The sequence below is a fragment of the Pseudopipra pipra genome, chromosome 15 (genome assembly GCF_036250125.1).
Source record: "Pseudopipra pipra isolate bDixPip1 chromosome 15, bDixPip1.hap1, whole genome shotgun sequence".
In the NCBI taxonomy this organism is placed as follows: Eukaryota; Metazoa; Chordata; class Aves; order Passeriformes; family Pipridae; genus Pseudopipra; species Pseudopipra pipra.
This window is the reverse complement of record NC_087563.1, coordinates 2,294,801-2,317,783: the sequence shown is the minus strand read 5'-3', so window position 1 is coordinate 2,317,783 and position 22,983 is coordinate 2,294,801. Positions and strand designations below refer to the sequence as shown.

Below are 22,983 nucleotides of genomic sequence, written 5' to 3'. Positions count from 1 at the left end.
AGGGGTTGTCAGGCCTTATCCAGGCTCACCCGTGGGCTGTGCTGGATGGCTGCCTGTGCTCTGCCAGCCCTCAGCTTTGGGCACGAGGCAGTTCTCTGGGCCCCTCAGCTCTTAGCAGGTGCCAGGGAGGCCAGGGCATGTTGGCTTCTCTCTGTTTTCATGGAGCCTCCTGGTTCCAGTGAGACAAGACCCCCCTTTGCCAGCCTTTGTTGGGCAGTTCGAGGCTGCACTTGAAACTCTGCCTGAACATCTGAGCCCTCGGCAGAGCTTCTGCTCCCAGGCAATTGGCTTTGACCCCTTGTAGCTGTAGGGCATCACTCTGTGTCTCCCAGAAAGCCTCCAGACACAGCTTGAACTCCTTCCAGCTCTCCTAGATTTTTTTATATGCCTCAGCTATTTGCTTTCCTCTCCATTTAGGACTGAGAGCTCCCACTTCCTTGGACATGGTGTTTGTACAGCATCTTTTTGTGTCACTGGGCCATTGCAAAATGCTTCCTGAGAAGATGAAACCAGACACAGGGTCAGTCTAATCCGACCAGAGGCAGGATCTTCACCAGAGTTAATCACCCTGAGCTCCTCCTGCAGCAGATCAGGGGTGTGTGCCAGAGTATGTCAGATCTATCTGGCCTGGAAGTTTATTTTTCTCTGCAGTGAGTGCAAATGAGACGGGAATGAGTGGCCCAGCTGGTGAGAAGAGCACTGCAGACATCTAAAGCCAAATGAGAAGATCTCTGCCCAGGTGTCTGAGCACACCCCTTCTGCACACTCACACCCTGTGCACATCCAGGCAGGGCAGGAGCTTTCTCCAGGAACCATAGAAAGTTATCCATACCTTCAGAGGGGAGCTCAGCAGCAGAGGATTGATTTTGCTGCAGGGCTCTGAGCTAATAGATGTCCTGCTCTCACCCACTGCCATCCTACGTGTCCTTTATTCCAGAGGCACTGCCAGCCTTCCCAAAGCTGAATGTTTTCTCACTTGCTAGGGAATATCTGAAAGGCTTTGTCTGGTGGCCCAACTCAGCTGTGGGACAAAGCCTTGGCTTCAGGGGAAAAGGGCAACTGTGACCTTGCCTGTGATGCAGATTATTAAGGGAGTGAGGCCTGGAGAAGCACAAGGAAAATGACCTGAGAGTGTAAATATGAGCACCAGCAAAGGAAAGAGCATGGAAAGGGCATGAACCTGAGCAAGGAGGTGGGCATGACTGTGAATTCATGTGCCATGGCCACAGCTCACCATGGGCACCCCCCTCCACTCACACCCTCTTTGATCAGGGCCCCACCGACCACACCAGGGTGCAGGAGAAGTGGGATAATAAATGCTGTGGATCTGTCTTGGTGTTGGAGGTTGGGCCAAAGTTCCCACAGGCGAGTTCTTGAGTGCAGCTGATCACAGGTGAAGCTCCCAGGTTTGCTTTCTTCCAGGTAAACTGTAAGAAAGAGTGAGAGGTTCCTTTTTTCCTGTCACCTGGAAGCAGACGTGCTGGGAAGAGGCCAGGGTCAGGGTGATGGAGGGGCTGCACTTCAGGGACTTGGTCTGCAGGGAGCTGGAAAGGAATTGCCCCTCTGTCCTGCCCAGGTGAGACCCCCCTGCAGAGCTGCTCCAGCCCTGGGGAACAGCACAGGGAGGACATGGAGCTGCTGGAGAGAGTCCAGAGGAGGCACCAAGATGGTCAGAGGGATGGAGCAGCTCTGCTGGGAGGAAAGGCTGGGAGAGTTGGGATTGTTCAGCCTGGAGAAGGGAAGCTTTGGGGTGACCTGACTGTGGCCTTCCAGTGCCTGAGGGAGTCAACAGGAAAGATGGAGAGAGACTATTGACAAGGGCCTGGAGTGTCAGGACAAGGGGGAATGGCTTCAAACTGCCAGAGGGCAGGGTTAGATGGGATATTGGGAAGAAATTCTTCCCCATGAGGGTGGGGAGGCCCTGGCACAGGTTGCCCAGAGAAGCTGTGGCTGCCCCTGGATCCCTGGAAGTGTCCAAGGCCAGGTTGGACGGGGCTTGGAGCAACCTGGGCTAGTGGAAGGTGTCCCTGCCCATGGCAGGGGGTGGCAATAAGATGGGCTTTAAGGTCCCTTCCAACCCAAACCAGTCTGTGATTCTATGACTGGGATCACTTTTTCTGGGGCAGAGATGCTGAGTGGGGACATGGTGCAGGTGCCTGTTCATCACAGGTATCAGGCCATGAACAACCCTTCCCCTGTTTGCCTTTTCTCCAAGTGAAAAGGAAAGTGCCAGACCATTAAACCAGAAGGCAGCCTAATTAAAGCAGATAAAAGGAAACAGTTTCATATGTACAGCAAAAGCTTAGCTGGAGGGACTGATGGCCACAAGGCATGCCCAAGGATGTGGATTTAGCAGGGATCAGGAGAGGGTTAGATCTGTAAATGGGTTAGATGAGGTCCCTGGTGGCCACCCTTGGACAGGATCACACATTTGCCTTAATCCTGCATTCTTTGGGCCATAAACCAACCACTTGCTCATGCTCTCAGAGATCTGAGGGAAAGGGATCCCTGCCTGGGAATATGGGAGGAGTTTGTCTGGAGATGAGGTCAGGTAACAGCCCAAAGAGATGCAGCTGTGATGGGACCAGTTCAGACTGGGAAAGAAACAAGACAGTCTTGGAGAAAAGAAGCAAACTGGAGAGTCCCACTGGAGACAGGGCCTGACCAGTGCTTCCCTGCATCCACCAGGTGCCCTGTCCTTGCTGTGGGATCCCAAGGCCACCAGCTCCTCTTTCCAGAGAAAACTGGTTGCTGGCTGAGATGTGGAGAGAAGAGAGCTGGAATCTGCTTCTGACTGCGGAAAGCAGGAGGGAACAAGGAGCAGGAGCTGGTTTCTGAGCAGGATGTGGCTGTCCCAAGCAGGGGCACTCTGGGCAGGGTGAGAAAAGCCTGGGTGGTGCAGGAGGAATCAACCCTTTGAGAGGGGACAGGGTGATGTGAGTGGGAGATTCCAGCCATGGATGCAAAGCTCAAAGAGAGGGAACCCCAGTGGTCAAAGAGGGCTGGAAACACCCCTGGCACAGAAGTCAGGCTGCAGAATTTTCGCCTTGTAGCTGCTGGTATCGGTGCCCATTTGTCCTGCTATCTCTGGGAAGAGCCCTGAGACATCCTCCTGGGTGTCTGGGACCCTGGAAAATCAGTGCTGCCTTCAGGTCCCTTGGCAGAGAACAGTCCCAGCCCCAGTCCCACAGCCCCTCAGGGGGGGTGCCCAGTGATCCCTCCAGACTGAGCAGAGTCAAAGGGCACCATCAGCCCCAGCCCAGGGAAATCTCCACACAGAAAGGGCCACATTAGTGAGAAATCCATAAAAATCCCTTTCCAAACACCAACAGACAGAAGGTTCTATGAAAGAGCTTTAAAGAACAGAGGAAGGCACACTAATAACTCTTGGTGGGAGCCGTGACCCCAGCGATGGGAGCGTCAGGCTGGCTCTTGGAACTGCAGGGATTTTCAAAGGGACTCTGAGTGTGGCAGGGACCCCCAGGCATTCCGGGAAGGGGGGAGATGGGAATGCTGAAGTTTGGGCTGCTTTGGCACGGCAGCCTCTCTCGGGGATAAAGGATCTCTTTCTAATCAGCGGCGCTGGGACCCGGCAGGGCACCCGCAGAGCGGGGGCTCCCAGGGAGCATTCTGAGCATTGAATTCACACACCAAACAGCCACCAAAGGGAAGGGAAAAAACCCAGTTCGGAGAATTAAACTGAGAGCGAAGAGAGAAAGGGTGAGCTGGGGAGTGCTGGAGTCAGGCAGCTGGAAAAGAGGGAATGAGGGGGCGGGGGGAGTAATTGCGGTAAAAACCCTGGAAAATTCATTTTGAACAAACTCGTTAGAAAGATTGCAGCCCTGTCCTCAGAGGGGCAGAGGAAGAGCTATTGTGGAGAGCTATTGTGCTGCTCAGGAAGGACTCGGGGCTGCAGTGGCAGCAGACTCTGGGAGGCCGTGGCAGGGCTCCAGGGCTCTCTGTGCTGCGAGTGTTAAGCCCTCCCAGGCCAGCAGCTCCAAGGAGCAGGTGGATTAGGACTTTCCTTGGCTGCAGGGTAACCACACGTGGGAGATTTGTCCTCTGTGCTGGCCAGGGCTGAGCCCTCCCACTGGCAGACACAGAGGATGCCCCTTTGCCACCAGTGTGGGAGTGTGGGTTTGATCCAGAAGCTTTTCCAGCACCCCACGGGCACGGGGGCAGTGGCAGAGGGGAAGAACAGAGCAGGACCCCAGAGGGAGGCAGTTGTTCCAGTTTAACCTGCAGGAACCAGGGCTTTGCCCCAAAATCAAGCTAGTGCTTGTTTTCCTCCTTTTTCTCACAGCAAAGCTCTGAGCCAGGAGGGTTGGCAGCTCCCCACACTGCTCCGAGCTGCCTGCTCCAGCAGACTGAGGAAAGTGGAGATCCATCATCCCAGACCTCTGCTGTTCATGCTTGGGTTTGGTTTGGACCCCCAAATCACTACAGCCTGGCTGCCCTTCCCACTTGGGGCTGCAAGGCTGATTTAATTTTCTTTTTTTTTTTTTTTTTTGGTGAGGTGTCCATGTCCATCTCTGGTTTTGATGTGTATATGAGTATTCAGAATATATACATATGCATTCCTGTATGTTTAACATAAGAGTATTCAGAAAGGCTATTTGTGCCAGACCAGGTCCCCTCACAGGCACCAGTGTCACAAGGGCTCTCTTTTTGCCACCCGAGGGCTGCTGAGCACCCAGGGTACCACCTAAGGAGCCAAATCTCCTTGCACGTGGTGGCAGGAAGACAGGACATTTAATTCCTGCCTCTAAAAGGTGCTGATGTGGTGGGGACCTTCCACTTCACCCACCAGCAGTGACCTGCACACAAACAAACCCCCACCCCAAGCACTGTCCGTGCCCTCGGCAATGACAAGGAACTCAAGGAACTGTTCCCATGGCTCTGCCTTCCCTCAGCTCCAAACAACCTGCAGGTGAGGAGCACAGCTGGCAGTGCAGTGTGAGCTGCCCTCTGCTCTCCTGGTGTGGTTTATAGGGGCAATAAACGGGGGAATGGGGCTGGTTTTAGTGGCCTGCTGCTCTCTGCCACGAGGTTTCTCACCGGGGGCAACTCAAAACATGCTTTATGTGGCCACGTGTGCTGGCTCCTCTGTGCAGCATCATGAGCAGGAGATCTCGTGGAGGCAGCTGGGCTGGGAGCACATGGAACTGTCGCTGAGGTTCAGTGCAAAACTTTATTGCCAGCAGAAGCTGCAGAGCAGCTGCTGTTGCTCTGACAACAGTGCAGTCCCCGGGCGAGCGGGGTGTGAGCTCAGCCTGAGCTGCACCACCGTGTCACCAGCACCACCAGTGGGGCTTTGGAGGCTTTTCCTGGTCCCAGCAGATGATAAGGTCTCTGTTCTTATGGGTACCCGGTTTTTAGAGCAAAGCCATAGCTCAGGGGCATTGAAAAGCTCCAGTCTCTGGAGCAAAGCTCATTCTGTGGAGGGGCCCAGCTGCCAGCTCAGCCCCACAGTGCTGGGTGGGGCAGAAGGGACCCTGTCGAGGTACATCTAAACCTGGAGCAGGGCTTTGAGGACTACTGCCTCCCACCTGGGGTGCCTGCTGGAGAAAGGGAGAAGAAACACAAAGATCTCAGCATGTGGGACCATCATTCCTTCACCTGCACACGTTGCCAGGTCATGTGGAGATTCCTGCCAACCAATATCCCCACGTCCTTCTCCTCAGGGCTGAGCTCATCCATCCTCTGCCCAGCCTGTACTTGCAGCCCACAAAGCCAAAGGGATCCTGGGCTCATCCCCCAGCGTGGGCAGCACATGAGGGGGATTCTGCCCCTCTGCCCCCTCAGCTGAGACCCCCCTGCAGAGCTGCCTCCAGCCCTGGGGAACAGCACAGGGAGGACATGGAGCTGTTGGAGCGAGTTCTGAACAGGTGAAGAAGATGCTCCAAGGGCTGGAGCTGCCCTGGAGCCAGGCTGGAAGAGCTGGGATTGTTCAGCCTGGAGAAGAGAAGGCTCCAGGGAGACCTGAGAGCCCCTTCCAGGGCCTAAAGGGGCTCCAGGAGAGCAGCAGAGGGACTTGGGACAAGGGAAAGGAGTGATGGGACAAGGGGAAATGGCTTCACACTGATAGAGGGCAGGGTTATATGTGGTTTTGGGGAGAAATTCTTCCCTGTGAGGGTGGTGGGGCCCTGGCACAGGTTGCCTAGAAAAACTGTGGCTGCCCCTGGTTCCCTGGAAGTGTCCAAGGCCAGGTTGGACGGGGCTTGGAGCAACCTGGGCTAGTGGAAGGTGTCCCTGCCCATGGCAGGGGTGGAACTGGATGATTTTTAAGTTCCCTTCCAACCCAAACCATTCCATGATTCCCTGATTTCCATTCAGTTTTCCTTCCCTGCAGAGCCTGATGCCTCCTCAGCACGAGCAGGGCCTGACACAGAAAGATGGGGAAGCAAATTCCAGCCTGCCTGCTTTCAGCCACATTGGGAATGGCTGCAGGGATTAATCCTCTCTGGAGGGAGGATGTGCCTCTGGGAATGTCATTAAGAACGTGCTCATGTGCCCTCAGTGCTGAAGTGGCCACTGCCCACGTGGGGGACAGGAGGCAGGAGGGCCTGATAGCGACTGCCTGGGTTCCAGGAATGTCATTTCCCTTTTCCCAGGGGACAGGAGGCAGCTCGGATGGCAAATGTGTCAGCACTTAGTCAGAGCAGTGCTGGCTCTGTTACATGTGAGCCTGTGAGACACCACGACAGGATTTTGGTGTCCCAGGGGTCTGGGCCATGGGACCCCCTTGGAAACCTCAGCTCTGAACCCACTGTGAACAGACAACTAAATGTTTGAAACGAACACCTAAATGTTTGAAAAAACTGATGATGTGCACATGGCAGGAGGCTCTGCCCAGGTCAGAGGGAAAGGGAAATGTGATGGCAAGATTGAGGAAGAGAACAACAAAACATCCTGCATTTGGTCACAAAGTTTGGGGAGAATAAAAAGCCACAATCCAGGATGAAAGGACTCATCTGATTGAATTGCAGCGTGGACGTGGCTCCAACAGAGACCTGCTGAGTGGACAGTTCCCTTGTCCTCAGGTAGGTCAGGCAAACCATCCCCTGCTCCTTTGCTGACTGGGGAAGCCGAGTGTGACCAGCAGAGCTCTAACCCAGCATTAGCAGGATGAGATCCCATCTTACCCTGGAGCTGGCAGGGAGAAAAGGGGATACAGGAGCAGCACATGGGGTGCCTGCCCGCCCTCCCTGCCACCCACCCTGTGCCACAGCTCCTGCCAACCCCCCGGAGCCACGGGCTGGGCACTGGGGTGCTGCTGGCTCTGCTCCAGGGAACCCCTGAGCACCTCTCTGCCTGGCCTCTCTGCCTGGCACTGCAGCTCCCAGAAGGTTTCTCAGTCCTTTCAGCACCATCCACGCTGCTCCACATCCAAATATCCATGGAGACAAGACATCACCTTCGCCAGCTTCCCTGCGCAGAAGACAGTGCCCTCTCCACTCTGGCAAGAGTGAGCCGCACATTTCTGACCTCCGGGCTCAATTACTGCAGCTCATTATATCTGGGAATGGAGCCAAGCAGGCTGAGAAAGCTTCCACTGGTGCAAACTGCAGCAGCCTGTGTGCTCAGACGCCCGGGGGCTGTGATCCATCAGCCTGCAGCTCCTGCTTCTTCACCCCTATTCCCAACAAACCCAGCATCCCTGCCAGACTCCAGCCCAGGACCTGAAGAGTCTCACACTTGCTGAGACCAGCATTATCCCAGCAGCAGGATTCCCAGCTGGCACGGCTGGGGCTGAGAGGAGAGAGTAAGGCAGCAGACAGCCCTTCCCAGGGAAGAGGCACAACATCCATCTCTCCTGGTGGACTGTGATGTCTCTCGCTTGCTCTGGAGGTCTTTCCCCTGGAGATGTGGCTCACTGCTCTGCACGTGGGGTCAGGCTCCCTGGCAGAGGAAGAGGAAGGCACCAAGGGCAGAGGAGGTGGCCGAGAAGGGCAGAGTGTCCCTGTCCTGGGAGGATCCACCTCCCAGCCAGGGCAGCCAATTCCCTCCTCCTGGGTCTCTGTCCACTTGGGAGAGCAGGACCCACCACGAACCCTCCTGGGCTGCCCTCCGGGATGGGGATAGTCCAGATTGGATGTGATGCTCTGATGGAGCTTGGCAGGAGGATCTGGATGCTCCCCTTTGAGCTTCACAAGCCTGGATACCTCCCTGCCTTCAGCTTCACCTTCCTTCTGCCTCCTGCCTTGATCTCTTCCCACAGGCTCTTCCGCTGCCCTGGCGGGGAGATGGGTGAACACATGGAGCAGGGGTGCAATAACAACATCCCTCACACCCCTTCCCTCCCCTCTCCTTCCTCCCCTCCCCTCCCCCAGCCTCACTAACTCACTCTCCTGCTAGTTTATGGCCAGAACATTTTGTTTGCAAAGTGCTGTCAGATGCGACATTAAGAGGCGCCGTAAATCAGAGCACAGGGGCCTCTCCAGCCTCCGCAGATGAAAACCTTTTATCACAATTTGGATCTGTTTGCACTGGTATGAAAATTATGGCTCCAGTTTAGCATCAACTTCCCATTATTCATGTCCCTGTGAGCAGCGCCTGCTAAATTGGATTGTTTCAAGCCTCCCCTCCCTGCTGGCCCTGAGAGCCTGGCAGAGCCCACCCGGCTTCCCGGCCGCACCTCGATGCCTTGTCCTGGCGGGATGTGAGCTGGGGAGGAGGCTGAGGCACACTGTGCATGCTGCTGGCTGGAGGAGGGCTTGGGAGTCAGGAGAGGAGGGATGCCAGGGAAGATGGAGCTGCTTGTGCATCAGCCCGACAGCACCTCCAGCTGAAACAGGCCCAGTGCCCGCCCTGAGCTGCCACCTCCAAAGGTGCCTCACGTCCCTTCCTCTGCTCCTCCACGCCCAGGCACTTTCTGGTGAGTATTTGGAAGAGGGAAGAGAGTTGTTGGGTTCAGGAAAGAGGGAAGGACAAGGCAGAAAGCTCTAGCAGAGATGCAGAAGGAGCTCAGAGGGAAGCGAGTGATTTTCAGCCACGCTTGAATCCTTATTTATATCATAAAAAATCAGGAGGTGCCTCCACCCCATCCCGATAAAAATGCCAGGGGAGGATTCCTTGGGCATCCTGGCCAAGCACAGGCTGGTTAACACAGGTTGTCCCAGGGAGCCTAAACCAGCCCAGCCTTTGGGATGTGATGAGGGGGTTATCTAAGCTCCCCTGAACATCTGGAAGTGCATCTCACACCAGTACCACTGTCCTGGCAAAATGGAAAACACTTGGTGTGTTGGTTTCCACCCGAAACACTGAGGTTTGTGCTAATGAGCCACAAGATTTTTTTTTTGCAACAAACTCACACAGATCACACAGAATATTCTGAATTGGAAGGGACCCACATGGATCATCGAGTCCAGCTCTGAAGTGAGTGGTCTCTGTGGGGATTGAACCCACAACCTTGGCATTATTAGCACCATGCCCCACCCAACTGAGCTCATGCCAGGAAATTTAAGATAGAAACCTCCACTGAAAGGTGGCACTATCAAGCCCTGGTTGGAAGTGTTGGACGTTCGTGCCAGACTCAGGCTCCACAGAAAGAACAATTAAAATGTCCCCTGAACACCATTAGCTGGAACAGAGTGCAAGGATTGTCCAAGGGGATGATCCCACAAAAGACTCCTGTGGAGGGTGACACCATGCAGGGAGGGTTTGTGGTGGTCAGTGGGCAGCTGGGATGGAGGAAGGGCTGGCCTTGCACACCCGTGTGATTTCCAGGTGTGTGTGGGAGGTGGAGCAGAGCCAATGCACAGTCAGGAGTGAGCAGCCCAGAGGAACAGCAGCATGTGTGATCTCAGGAGAAGGGGAGGAAGAGCCTCTCCCAGAAGAGTTTGGCAGCCACACAGGTTGGTTGCAGGCAGCTCCCTGTGAACCTTCACTGCTGAGCTGAGCGATGCAGAGCTGTGGGTTTGTTCTCCTACCCAAGATGGTCCCATGTCCCTGTGCCAGGATGACACCAGAAAACCACTCAGCCACAGCCCAGCGCTGCCCAGAGAAGCTGATTTGTGAAGAAAGATGAGTCTTGTTACCACAGCTCAGCCACCTGAGGTCCCCACTGCAGGAAGCCCTCACAGACCTCTTTATTTTCTCCCATTGTACAAGGGAGTTCAAGCAGCAGCTGCAAAGACCTGGTTCTCAAGAAATGGTGAGCTGCCACAAGGGCTCTCACATGAACAGCCTTCCTGACACAGCTGGGAACATTTATTTTCTTTTCTTGCACCTCACTGCAATCATAATTTCAATTTTTTTTTTTTTTTTTTTGATAATATGGCCAGATGCTCTCCAAACAAACCTTGGAGTCTGTTGTTGCAAGTCAATAGGTATTTTAATTTTAACTTAATCCCAGTGTGACTGCTCAGGAGGAGACAGTGTCACCGTCCAGCAAATCCCTCGGGGGGTTATCTGCTGCAGACAGATTTGCAGGTGACCATCCCAATAAATCTGGAGATTTCTTGTGTTTGGGGCTTTTTTATTAACACTCACCCAGTGCTTGGCCCCCAGGCTACGATCTGGCTCCAGTCAAGTCCATTCTAAAGATCCCCATCTCCCATCAGGAGCAGGGAGATGACACTGATAAATAAGCTGGAGATGCTGCTGGAGTCTCTGGTGCTGAATTCTCCCTTCAGAGAGACTGAGGCTGTTCAGAGCAAGCCTGGCTTTATTTCTTTCTTGTACATCACTGATTTGCTACACTGTCAGAGTTCAACAATAGCAGTAATAATTAACCATTTAATCTGAATCAAACACTGGGTCTTGTTTGCTCTTTCTGTAGATCAGATGGAAAACACATGCAAAGATCAGATTCTGATGTTCCCCCAGTTTAGTGTTAAGTGTCTTGACTCTGCAAAATTGCTGGGAGTCTTTCATTTTGCTCTTTAAGCTCGTTAGTCCAAATTAAAAACAGCATTCATTCTAATTTCAGCTGCTTGAAATCCCTCCAAGATCAGTGCTATTATTCTTTCAAATGTCTTGGGAGCAGAACTAACACCAAAAGACATTCACTTGCATTCCTGATGTCCAAATGGTTTAATAAAAGCCACCAGGTTCAGCTTGGTGACCCTGTCATCCACCTTGCCAAGGTGCATGGTGTGGTCTTCCTGAAAGGAGGAAGCTGCCACTTCTGGGGTGTTCTCAGTGCCTGACACTCAGTGCTTCTCTAATTGTATTTACCACCTCGGAATTAACCAGCTGTGCTGTGCCTTTGGCTTTTCTATGGCTCATGATTCCTGAATTTTTTTGTGTTTGGGTTTAAGCTGAGCTTGTAGGGAGAAGGGCTGGATTTCTCCTGGTCACTGGGCTGCTTGAGCCATCTGCCCTCCTGAGGATCCCCCCACTGGGACAGGACCTCCAGAGCTTGGCCAAGCTTCTGCTGCTTCACAGGCCTTTACACCCTGGCTGTGTGACCTGAGGGCCACAAAGAGGGTCTCAGGGAAGCAAATGCAGTCTCAAATGCAACTCTTTTTCCACCACAGCAAACACCTCCCTGTTATCTTCCCAGGCATTTATCTCCTTAGTCTTGAAATGCTCCATCAAGCCTCGCACTCACCAGGTCTTGCATGCCCAGTTTACAGCAGAGGAAGTTAGTGAGTCAGGCAGAGTTTACAGTCTTTTCCTAAGGGATGTTCAGCTTCATTTCATGAACTAATAAAGCTGGGCAGTGAGAGAGCAGGAGAAAAGCTGCACTCAGGAGTCAGCCCTCAGCAGGCAGCTCAGGAGACACCCCCGACAAAGGCTGAAGGGAGAACAGTGTCTGTTCACTGTCAGCACCAAACTCCTGCTGTGGGGAGCCAGGAGAGCCCCAGGGATGCCCTTCCAAGCTAAACCCTCCTTCCCTCTCCCACAGCAGCTCAGCAGCCCAGGAAAGGGTCCTGATGTTGTCCAGCCCGGGGATCACACCCAGAGTCAGCAGCCAACGCACCACTGGGAGATTGTGAAAGAGCTTCCCAGAATCCCACACATGCAGCCTGAGATCCCACAGCAGGGAGCCCCTCCCTGGGAGCCATCCATTGCTCCGGGATGTTCCATACCAGCTCGACAGGCAGCTGTGGTTCCTCACCCCCTCCTCCTCCCATTGAAGAGGCTTCCTGGCAGCTCCCTTCCCACCAGTGAGATTTGTCCTGGCAGAGGAGGAGATTGGATCAGAGGTGGCTCTGCAGCCTTGCACAGCTCCTGAGCAGCTGGAGGAGGAGGAAGCAAGCAGCAGGGAGGTGTTGGAAGGGCATCTGCATTTATTCCCAGCTCAGTGCAAGAGGAGCGAGGGTAGGGGGTGAATGGCAGGAAGGTCTTTTTCTCCCCAAGATGCACCAGGGAAGGTAATTTGGAGAGCAAGGTCTAAAGTCACATTTGCCTCCAAGTCTTGTGTAGTCTTTGGAGAGCTCCACAGAAGATGGGAATTATGAGTCTAAGAAGATATAGATGCAGTTAATACCTGTTTTACATGTGCAGTCTATAATATGTTGCCATAGTCTTGAAAATGTTGTGACTTGGAAGCCATAAAAGCTGGAAGGAACATGCTAATTGAGAACACAGGCAGGCTATAAATCCAGGGAAGAAACTGGGGCTGGCAGAAGAGAAACCCAGTCCCAGAGAAAGGGAGGGGGAGGAACTCAGCTAGAGAGTCACAAGGAAATTAAAGAGAAAGGGGAAAGAGGGAGAAAATGGGTCTCCTCAGTTCCCCAAGGCTGGCTCAGCCTCAGGTAGCACTCCAGGTTGATATTAGAAAATCAAAGGAATTGATTCAAATGGAAGTGCCATTAGAGGAAAGAATTTAGAACAAACTGGTGGCATGAATAGGAACTAATTGCCAGAACCAGGGAGATTCACCCAAAAATGGTACAGAAAGAAAGGATGATATTTCCCATCTCCTAAGTGTGGTACATCACCTATAGCTGAAAATTCTCTCTGTAGTAAAGTGAGGGAAGGCGTCAGATGTGACCCCAGGGGTTTTGTGGGGGATTTTTTTAAGGTATAAAATGGGATGTAAAGTCTTACAGAGCAGTAGGTCAGATTTCTTTGCCAAGAAAATAGGTGGAAATTGTAACAAAGAGTAGAGCTGTTGGGTAAATGAATAAATAGGATTTAATAGGAAAAAGTTGCTTCAGTTTCTCTGGAAGGAAATTGTGCATCAGAAATCCATTAATGTTCACTGAAGGGATCAATATGTGCACAGGGGGGATCTGGTCAATATAATCTGTTAGGATTTTCAAAATGCTTTTGGGTAATGTCCCTCATCGGAGACTCACGGGGAAATTAACTTGTCATGGGTCAAAAAGGAAATTCCTCTCGAGGGTAATTCTCCTGGTTGAAAAACAGGAAAGAAAGGGGACAAAAATTAGTGGTTTTTCACAGGTGGGAGGGAGTTGGGCCATGAAGTCAGATGAGGAGCTGGGCTGAAGTGCTCGGTGTGGGCAGGAATGGTTGGGGAGCAGGGAGCAGTGAGGCTGCAGAACTCACCCATGGCATAAAATTAATGTGGGCAAACAAACCAAACCTGACTGTGAGGAGCTGCCAAATACTGTTGTGGGCCAGCAAATGATCTGGTGACATTTAACTTCAGTGGAAAGCCACGAGCACGGGAGAGAAAACTGTCTCACCTGTACGTGCAGAGCACAGGGAAGGGGCCTTGGAGCTCCACCACCTGCTTCCAGGAAAACATCCCCTTGATCCACAGTGGTGGCAGGACAATAAAGGCAGAGAGGAGAGCTGGGAAAGGAATGAAAAGCAAAATGCACAACATTTGTTTGCTGCTTCAGAAATGAAAAGTGGAGCCAGTTTTTGAAGGGTTGAAGGGGATGGAGAATTCAAATGTGACATGGGAAAGGCAAGCAGCAATTACCACTCAGAAGTCAGAGTTTTAGAGAAAATGTTAAAAAGTGTATGTGGCACGAGCAGAACTGGCCCAGGACCTGGCACATCAGTGAGAGGGAGGATCACCATGCTCAGCTTGGCCTTTTGCTGCTGAAGGGTAATCATAGAATCATGGAACGGTTTGGGTTGGAAGGGAGTTTAACTCTTTCCACCCCCTGCCATGGGCAGGGACACCTTCCACTAGCCCAGGTTGCTCCAAGCCCTGTCCAGCCTGGCCTTGGACACTTCCAGGGATCCAGGGGCAGCCACAGTTTCTCTGGGCAACCTGTGCCAGGGCCTCCCCACCCTCACAGGGAACAATTCCTTCCCAATATCCCATCTAACCCTGCCCTCTGGCAGTGGGAAACCATTCCCCTTGTCCTGCCCTTCCACCCCTTGTCCCAAGTCCCTCTCCAGCTCTCCTGGAGCCCCTTTAGGGCCTATAAGGGGCTCTCAGGTCTCTCTGGAGCCTTTCCTTCTCCAGACTGAACCCCCCCAGCTCTCCCAGCCTGTCAGTTCCTCTCTCTCATACTCCTGGTCCTTCAGTGAACCTCCGTGCTGCTGCTGTGTCTCCAGCCCTCGGTTAACTCGGGGTGGTTCAGCTCAGTGACTCAACCCTGCTTCCCGACCCCAGAGGTGCTGCTGCCTCAGCCCTGTGCAAACCCCTCGGATGCCACGCTGGGAGCCTGTGCCGCTGTTCTGCAGCGCTGTGTTCTGAGCTCTCAGGTCTTGCCCTGCCCCGGGGGCCGCTTATTTCCCAGCCCGAGCCAATGTCGCAGCTCCACAACCCCCCGCCCTGGATCCGCCCGGTGCGGGGCGAAGCTGCTGCGCACCCCCCGGGGCAGAGCCTGCACCCCGCTCCTGCTGCTCCCTCGGGCTGGATCCCGCCGGATCAGCCGGGATGTTGTTCCCTCCGCCCCGCGTCAGAGCCGCGAGATGCTCTAATAGCTGTTGGCAACATCCCTTCCCTGCCTCCCATTTCCGCGCTCCGCTCCCACCAGGGACCGCCCGCAGCCCCTCTCCCAGGCTCTCTGAGTGACCCGCTGCTGTTCCTGCCTCCCTCATCCCCGCTGCTTCCCAGGCAGCCCCAGCCCTGCCGCTGACCCCGCGCCCCCTGGCACATCGGGACCCCAATCCCAGGGCAGCTCCGCGCTGACTTCACATCCTCGCTGGCACGAAACAAACCCCGGCCTCGGAGCCTGGGAAGTGCCTGCTCGCTGTAAGCTGCAGGGCATTTGTGTTGCAATAGCGTTTCGTTCATGCTAAATTAATCTGCCTGTGAGTTCAGGGCCGCTGGTTTGGGGGAAATGGTGCTCTTGGTCCTCTCCCTCTGCTTCCCCTCCCAAATCCTGAGTGGAATGAGGGGTGTCAGGGCACCCACTCCGCTCCCAGTGCTGGCCAGGCAGAGGGATGGGGAATGCCCTGGGAGTGGAAACGGGCTCTGCACCAGGCATTAACCCTCGTAAGGCAGGGATGCTCCAAGCTCTGGCTGCCTCCGAGGTCCCTGGAGCACCTGGGAAGGGGCTGAACGCTCGCCAGGGACTCGCGGGGATGCTGCTGCTGCTCACGTGGTTTCCTCCCCATTTCCAGCCACCAAATTGCATTTCCTAGAAGCAAAACATACATTAAATAACTCTCGGATGTCAGAGCAAGCGACTGCTGTGGGGGATGTTCTGGGAGAGAGGAGGAGGAGGAGCAGCTGGTCCGTCCAGGAGCAAGGAAAGGGGAGGGGATAGTGGGGGGCAGGGGGTGGGTTGGGAAGGGGCTGGGGGTGGCACTGGGGTGGAGGAGGCTGAGGGCAGGGGCAGATGTCCTGGAATGGACATGTCCTCTGCTGGGTGAGCAGCCCCCAGCGTTGGATGCCTCATTGCAAGAGTCTCTTCCTCAGGCTCTGGGTTAGGGAGCTGCAGGAAGGGTTGGATGTAAACACTCAGGATCTCGGATTATAAATGCCAGCAAGGCGTGATGGGTCGGGAAGGTCAGTTGGCACTGCCATCCTTCCCCAGCAAAGGCTCCAGGGCAGGGACAGGGCTGGGATGATCCGCACGTGCCCCCAGCTCGTCCTCTGCTCCCGCTCGGAACAGGAAACAACGGCCGTGCCAGAAGTGTCCCAGGGGAAAGTGGATCTGACGGGGCTGAACGTATGGACAAATCCCAGCAAATGTCTGCTGCCTTTCTGCAGAGGATAATGACACGTCCTTGGAGTCCTCCAGCGATGATCCCAGGAAAGCCAAGCCTTTGAGAGCCGAGCTGAGCCTGTCCTCGGGTTCCTGCTCTGAATTCCCACGGTGCCATTTATCCGAGCACGCTTCAGGAAGCATTTGGAAATTCCCACAGGCAGCAGCAGCAGCACTGCTCCACCACAGCCTGCACTGTGTCCTGAGGCAGGGGCAGGCCAGGGCAGGGGGCTGCTCACACGGATGGGTGGGAGACCACCTCCAGATCCATAGATTCCTGCTGTGCCCTTGCAGATGTGGAGCAGGTGAATCCTCCTGCTTCCCTGCTCCTTCCTCACCACGTTCAGGCAGGCTGTTCCCATCTCAGCCCTCCCAGCAATGAATCAGGAGCTTTTATTTTTCCCCAGGTGGCTTTTGTGTTTCATTGCTGTTTGATTCTCCTTACTGGGAGTTATACAGGCAAGCGCCCGAATTTCCACCGCTGCAGCACCTGGGGGGCCGAGGGGAAGGCAGGGCAAGGAAACCGGTGTGGAGGTGAGCAGCTCCTACCTGGAGTGCTGCATTTCCTTAGGAGGGTTTGCCGTTGTTTAAGAGAAAATTTGAAAAGTAATAACCTGAGCAGAGCAGAGGGAGAGGCCCCTGGAGGCAGCTGAGCAGCAGGGAGGGAGCCCTGCCCATCTGCATGAATGAGAGCAGGGCAGGGAGGGGCGGCAGGAACAAAAGAGGGAGGAGGAGATGGAGGGGAACGTGTGAAAGAGGCTACCTGGGATGGGTCCCTGACAGGCTCTGCAGTGCCATCCGTGGCTGCAGGCGGGGCCTGGGGCAGCCCAGCATCATGGCTGCAGCAGGAACACTGAGCTGTTTAGGTAGGAAAAAACCTTTAAGATCAACAAGTCCAACCCTTCGCCCAGCACTGCCAAGGCCACCACTAACCATGTCCCCAGATCCTACATCCACACATCTGTTCAGGAACGGTGACTCCAGCACTGCCCTGGGCAGGCTGTTCCAGTGCTTGACAACCCTTTTGGTGAAGAAATTTTTTCCTAATATCCAACCTAAGTCTCCCCTGACACATATCCTGAGGTGCCTTGTGCTTCCTCCTTCATGGGCTGAGCAGGACAGAGGGGCCAGCTGCCCTCTGCATGGCACTGCCCCACCACAGACAATCCCACCCAGGGCACCACCACCACCACTTGCTTCTGTCCCTGCTCCCAACCCCTGCCAAGGTCCTTCCCGCGGGATCTGCTCCCTGTCCTTGTGGAAAGGCATCTGCTTGGGAAGCCTCACCTGTGCCCCGAGGGTTCAAGTCCTGCAGCACCTGGAGCACAGGGAAATGAGTTCCCATCCCCCTCCTCCAGCATGGCCAGCATCCAAGAGAAGGGGCTGCTTGGAGACCGTCCCAAGGCGCACGGCGAGGGATAGGAAGGAGGGAGGGGATGTCTTCCTGCACGGACCCTGCCTCTGGCCCTCGGCTATTGTGCTGCTTCCTTCCTCCTCCCCGAGGGCTGCAAAGGAGCTGGGCTTTATCGGGGCACTGAATGGGATCAGGTAATCCAGGCCACAGCTGCTTCCTGCTCCGCCTGGGACGTCGCTCCCCGCGCGGGAGGGAAGGAGATGAATAAGACGCTCTGCGGCTGAGAAACCCCGGCGAGGAACAGCGTGTGATTTCACTCCCCCACACCAGCCAGAGCACAAATCCTCCTTCCTGGGGCTTCCTGCTGCCTCTCTCCCACCCTGCTCCCATCAGTTATCCCAAACAGGGAGCAGTCGGCTAAAACCCTGCTAATGGACTTCAGCGGGAGCGCCGTGCTGGCTCTAATTACCCGCCTGACAGCTCCTCTGTATAGGCCAGGAACGAGCCTGTCGCTGAAGAGGTGTGGGACCCCCTCCCCCATCTGCCTGGGGCCTCCTCCGAGCGCTCCCTGCACCCTGTGGGTTCTGCTGCTGGAGGGAGGGTGGGTGAGTGGGATGGAGACCCCGTGGCTGGCTGGGAACAACAGGTTTGGGAGCAAGGAGGAACTGTACCGAGGCTCTGGTGAGGGTGGGTGCCTGTGCTGGCAGCTGTCTGGAGGTGGGAGGTTAGCCCTGGTCTCCTGCTGTGGGAGGTGGTCGCAGGTAGAGAGCCTGGAAGTGGAGGCATGACCCAAAACTGAGATTTCTGGGGCTTGGGTAGCCCCAGGACCACCAAGAAGGAAGGGGGAGCCAAGAGCCAGAGTGGCCTCCACCACTGACCCTGTTTGAGCAGGGACCCCGGGGAATGGAGCAGGCTGGAGCCTTGGCTTGCAGGATTTGGGGTGGCTGCAGCATGGCCCTGTGTCCCATCCCATCCAAGCTCAGCACACAGAGATGTGCAGAGGAAAAGCGAAGTTCCCCAGCCCAAGGGAAAGCAGAACACTCCATGTTAGCCTGACTGAACACCACCTCTGGGTTTAGCACTGGTCTGCCCTCATCCCAGCAGAAGGGGAGTGTAGCACACACAGGAGCACCTGCAGTGGTGGGGGGACTGGTGGGTTTTCCTCCCCACCAGAGCTGCCCACAAGCAGCCCCATGGTAAACTAGAGGACAGCTGCTGCTTTCTAGTGGGCTCATGGAAGAGCCAGGTTGCCTCCAGGCTTGTGAAGGTTAGCCAGGAACAGCATTTTAATTGCACTAAAAAGCCCTCACCTCCAAAAAAAATCAGTTGTTAGCCTGCATCAGAATGACAATAGAGCCTTTCAAGGCTGTTCCAAAAGAAGAGACACCACAAATAGTTCAGGAGTCAGGCCATTCCTCCAGGCCCTGGGAGAGGATAGTTTATGGCCCATCCACCCAGTACCCCAGTCACTGGGCAGGGGAGTCCCTCGTGGAGACCCTCCCACTGCTGTTTTGCAGAGATAAATAAGCTCTTGCTGTGGTAGAGAGGGACAGACAGCTCCCACCAGGGGTTGAACTGCTATCTCCACAATTTGGCTGACAGCCTGGGCCACTAACAGGGAGTGTTTCCAAGATCCTCCTTCCCCAGCCACAGCACCCACCCCTCAGGCTGAAGATGTGTGTCAGTGCTAAAAGCCTCGAGAAATTCTTGGGCAGAACATTGCCAAGTCAGATTGAGCACAAAACACAACCACCCTCTTGGGGAGTTGTCTGTGCACAACCTGAGCCAGAAAGGTCAGGGGAAATCAGAGAATCCCAGAATAGTTTGGGTTGGAAGGGACCTTAAAAATCATCTCATTCCACCCCCTGCCATGGGCAGGGACACCTTCCACCAGCCCAGGTTGCTCCAAGCCCCGTCCAACCTGGCCTTGGACACTTCCAGGGATCCAGGGGCAGCCACAGCTTCTCTGGGCAACCTGTGCCAGGGCCTCCCCACCCTCACAGGAAGAATTCCTTCCCAATATCCCATCTAACTCTGCTCTCTGGCACTGGGAAGCCATTCCTCCTTGTTCTGGCACTCCAGGCCCTTATCCAAAACCCCTCTCCAGCTCTCTTGGAACCCCTTTAAGCACTGGAAGTCTTGTATACTCATGGAAGCTTTCCAGGACCCCCAGTAAATGCCTGTTCCCTCCAGCCCCACCCGATGCCCTGCTCTGGGTGCCTATTCAGTGCTCACTCACGTGGGGGCATCACCCAGAGCCCTTCCATGTGCCAGCCTGGGGTCCTGCTCCTCCCTCCAGCCCGGGTGCAGGGTATTTTTATCCCCTCCCCGATGATCTGTGCATGGATTCAGTGTTGTCAGATGATTTTCTGCCCGTTTCTTCACGTAGCCTTTTTTTTTTTCCCCATCTCCGAGGCAGACAAACACCTCCCTCAGCCTGTAATTGAACATCTGGAACCATAGATACGGTCGCTGGTTCTGCTCAGGGAGGATCCAATTGGGCTTTAATGGATTACGTGTCCTGCTGGTGGTGCTGTCGCTGATGTGGGGGCTCCTCCAGCCGCTGTGTCCGGGCGGATGGGATCCTGGAGCAGTGCAGGGCTGCATGTCAGCATCTCCTCTGGGCCTGAGCGAGGGTCCGGGGCTTCCTGCGCTGTGCCGGGCTAATGCTCCCGCATTGTGTCAGCCGTCCCAGGAGCAATCAGCGGCGTATTTAAGTGGCATTGTTTTTCCAAGGGTGCTGTTTTGTTCAAGGGTCAGCTTTCCGGGTCAGATTCCTCTCAGGAAGGTTGGGCTTTGCATCCCTTTGTCTGGTTACGTTCTTCCTAGAAGGACTGGGGGAGCTGGTGCAATGTATTTCACTCCTTTTTTTTTTTTTTCCCTTCTCCATTCCTTGTTCTCTGCCTCTGTTTTTCCACGGGACTATTGATCTGCAGCCCTGCGGGGTGTTGGGGGAGCATATGGGAGTCCCTGTGCTGCCTGTTGGAAAGAGCACTTGCTTTTCCCCAGCTGTGCCTGTATCGAAGCAATTGTTTTCCCCTTCTCCTCCTTGTTTTGGGTTCCTTCCCACCCCATTGCCACGGGCTAAAGAATTGCTTCGCCGCCCTCGCGAAAACTTCTGTGGCCGCGTTAATGCCGTTTGAAGCGCTGCCATAATGTTTGTTTAAAAACATATTAATTAGGTTTTCGGTAATTGGGGTTTTTCAGGGCTCTCTCACACATTGTTCTGCTGCTATAATTTGTTCTATTGATCTTCCTGGAGATACAGGAGGGAGCCAATCCGCGCCGAGGCCGCGGCTGCCGCTATTCGGCAGCGTTTGTTTACGCGCCGGGCTGGTGGCCCGTGTGCTCCGATGAGCACGGCCGCGTTCTGACTCTCAGCCCATTCCCATCACGGCAAACCGGGCACATCCCGGCAGCCGATCGCTTTCCCCCCCCCTCCCGGCTCCCCCCGGTTGGTTCCCGGGGCGCAGGGCCGCGGCCGCCGGTGCCGGTGGGCAGCCGGGGTGTCTCGGAGCATCGCCCTCGCTCCCGCAGCCCCGGAGACACTGTGGCTGTGTCTCCTGCTGCGGCAAAGCTCGGCGATGGGTTTCCATGGTAACCCCGAGGCTCGTTCCCCGACTCCAGGTTTTTCAAAAGGGAAAATTTTCGTTTCCATCAAAAGAGCCTTTTCTGCCGGGAGACCCAGCGCCGCCTCCCCCAGCCAGCGCCGAGCCTGCCAGCTAACGAGCCCGGCCCGGGGAGCCGGGTGCCCGCAGCCTGGCCCCTGGGAAGCTGTTCCCGAGGGCTCTGCCCTCGTCCTGCCACGGGAATCCTCACCCAGCGCCCGCCGCCAGCGGGGGCCGCAAAACTGAGCTGACACGGCACGGGGGCCATCGGGAACCTCTCGCTCCCTCCATCCTTTCCCCCAGCGTTTTCCATTTACTGATCTATGTGGCTGGGTATCCCAGTGTCCATGTGTCCAAGGACCAGGATGGGATGGTTGGGTTTGCAGTGAGTCCCTCTCTCCAACAGAACTGAGCTGATGTGGTACAGGGTTCATCAGGAGCCACTCTCTCCCTCCATCCTTTTCTCCCAGCATTTTCCATTTCTCTCTCTACCTGGCTGGGTGCCCCTTGCCCACGTGTTCCTCTTCAGTAGGATCAGGGCTGGGTGGTGGTGCATCCTCAGCAGCCACAGCAATGGGCTCCTCATGAGCCTCTCGCTCCCTCCACCCCCAAAAAGCTGCTTTCCCCAACATCCCCCATTGTTGGATTATCCAGCTGGGTATCCCCTGCCCATATCCCTCTTCAGCAGGACCAGGGTGGGATGGTGATGCATCCCCAGCCCCCTCACCCCCCACCCTGGCAGCAGCAGCTGCTCCTTGCATCCCTTCTGTGCGTCTTCCCACCTGGCAGTTGTGTGGTAGAGATGTGACCATTTTTCTGCCAGCAGACACAATGCATTCCCAAACAATAGCCATTGCACAACTTATCCCTGCATTTAACAGAATTTTACTGGCAGAAAAAAATCTCAGGGACTCTATAAATCTTGTTGCTGAGATAAGGAATGTGCATCCAGAGCCTCGCGTGGAGTAAATCCTGCCCAGGTCCAGGACACACGAGGAGCATCCTGTGTTTCACACCTGCCTTGGAGACCAACGGGAGATTTATGAGCTCAGAAATGAAGCCACCACACTTTGCCAAGGCTCCACATTCCCTGCCCTGCACTGGGACCCTCCCAGTTGTCAGGCAGATGGAAAATGAGATTTCCCAGACCAGCTGGCAAGATCCACTGGGCTTTGCAGGGTTGAAAACTCCCTGGCTTTTGGCAATTCTGGGCCAGTTCTGCCACGTTTGCATTCCACAGAGAGACTTCAAGCAAAGTCTGAGTGGATGGGTCTGATCCCTGTGGTCCCACATCTCCACATGTCCTTAGGGCTTCTGAGTCTCAGCACAGCAATTGCCCTGGATCCAGGGATTTCTGGCGGGACCACCAGGATTTTTGGATGTCCATGAGCTTGTTTTTCTGGCTTTCTCAGTAGGGAAACACCCAGGAGTGCCCCCTCCTAAATGGCACCAGCACATCCCCGGGTCAGCTGCACAGAGGGGGAGAGCTCTGGGAAACACTCCTTCCCAAGAATTAACAATAGTACCATTAAAATAAAAAGGAAGCTCCATGGAAAGAGGTTGTGGAGGTGTTCTGAGGTCCCTACCTCTGCCCCAGCATCCCTGGATTTGTGGATCTCAGCTCTGAGTAACATGGGCAGGCCAGGAAAGGTTTTGTGGCACAATCCTGGGAGCTGCTACCCCCTGCTAACAATGCATTGCAGGCATAGCCCAGCTAATGCTCTGCAATCCCAACAATGTTGTGGTTTGTCCTGTGGCTGAGAAAACATTCTCATTTCCCAATTTCTCCAGCCCAATGTCTCCCCTTTGGATACAACAAATGACTGGAAATCTGAGCCCTTCCACAAACCACCCCAGCAGTGAAGACCTGAGCTGACCCACGGGCTGGGTGTGCTTGTAGGTAAACTTGGGATGCAAACTTGGGATATACACTTGGGATATACACTTGGAGAAAGGTGGTGGTGTGTAAGGAGGGATGGAGAGGGAG

General features: G+C 54.9%; 1 protein-coding gene across 1 annotated transcript in view; it reads left to right on the top strand.

Moving 5' to 3' along the window:
- The window catches only part of PCDH1 (protocadherin 1), a 151,329-nt gene that overhangs the window by 88,078 nt on the left and 40,268 nt on the right, over positions 1-22,983 (top strand). The window lies entirely within an intron of this gene.